We start from the raw sequence: 1,574 nt of genomic DNA, 5'->3' as shown, positions 1-1,574 counted from the left end.
AGAAGTACCGAAGAGGGAGCCCGAGGTGAGCACAAGACATGAGGGCGCGCCTGGAGGCCCACGCGCGCCCTGGTGGGTTGTGCCCACCTTGATGGACTCCCGAACTGCCTCTTTGCTCTATAAATACCCCAATATTCCAGAAACCCTAGGGGAGTCGACGAAAATCAATTCCAGCCGCCGCAAATTCCAGAACCATCAGCAATCTAGACACCATCATGGAGGGGGTTCATCATGTCCATTGGTGCCTCTCTGATGATGCGTGAGTAGTTCTTTGTAGACCTACAGGTCCGTAGTTAGTAGCTAGATGGCTTCCTCTCTCTCTCTTTTGATTCTCAATACAATGGTCTCTTGGAGATCCATATGATGTAACTCTTTTTGCGGTGTGTTTGTTGGGATCCTATGAACTTTGAGTTTATGATCAGATCTATCTTTTTATCCATGAAAGTTAAGTCTTCTTTGATCTCTTATATGCATGATTTCTTATAGCCTCGTATTTCTTCTCCGATATTTGGGTTTTGTTTGGCCAACTTGATCTATTTATCTTGCAATGGGAAGAGGTGCTTTGTGATGGGTTCGATCGTACGGTGCTTGATCCCAGTGACAGAAGGGGAACCGACATGTATGTATCGTTGCTATTAAGGATAAGAAGATGGGGTCTATTTCTACATAAATAGATCTTGTCTACATCATGTCATCGTTCTTATTGCATTACTCTGTTTCTCCATGAACTTAATACACTAGATGCATGCTGGATAGAGGTCGATGTGTGGAGTAATAGTAGTAGATGCAGGCAGGAGTCGGTCTACTAATCTTGGACGTGATGTCTATATAATGATCATTGCCTGGATATCGTCATGATTATTTGAAGTTTTATCAATTGCCCAACAGTAATTTGTTTACCCACCGTTTGCTATTTTTCTCGAGAGAAGCCACTAGTGAAATCTATGGCCCCGGGTCTCTTCTTTATTATATTTGCCTTTGCAATCTATTTTTATTTGCTTTTATTTTTCTTATTTATTTTATCTTGCGGTCCTGCAAGATCTATTTATCCAATCTATCATATTTTTATCCCGTCTACTTGCCAATTTATGGCGCCGTTGCCCGAAAGGGATTGACAACCCCTTTAACACGTCGGGTTGCGATTATTTGTTATTTGTGTGCAGGTGCCGTTCACGTAGTGTTGCCTGGTTCTCCTACTGGTTCAATAACCTTGGTCTCATAACTAAGGGAAATACCTACTGTTGCTGTGCTGCATCATCCCTTCCTCTTTGGGGAAATACCGACGTAGTTCTAGTAGACATCACCTCCGCCGCCTCCTGGACAGATCCACCACTTCCGTCAACTCGTTAGTGATTTTGTGATGACTCAGCTGCATCATGATGTTCTTAGTGATCAACAATGGATTGAGGGTGTAGGTCTGTTTGAGTTTCGTACCCCTGCTTCTAGAGATGCTATTATGAATCATCCTCCATATGATTTGGGAAATGGCCACTTTGTTCGGTTTATACCTCATGATCAAGGCATCAATCACAGAGCAACTCAGGGTTTTCGTAGGGGTTGGATTATGATGTTGG

Source organism: Triticum aestivum, chromosome 3D (assembly GCF_018294505.1).
Source record: "Triticum aestivum cultivar Chinese Spring chromosome 3D, IWGSC CS RefSeq v2.1, whole genome shotgun sequence".
Taxonomy (NCBI): domain Eukaryota; kingdom Viridiplantae; phylum Streptophyta; class Magnoliopsida; order Poales; family Poaceae; genus Triticum; species Triticum aestivum.
Note: the sequence above shows the minus strand (reverse complement) of the source record.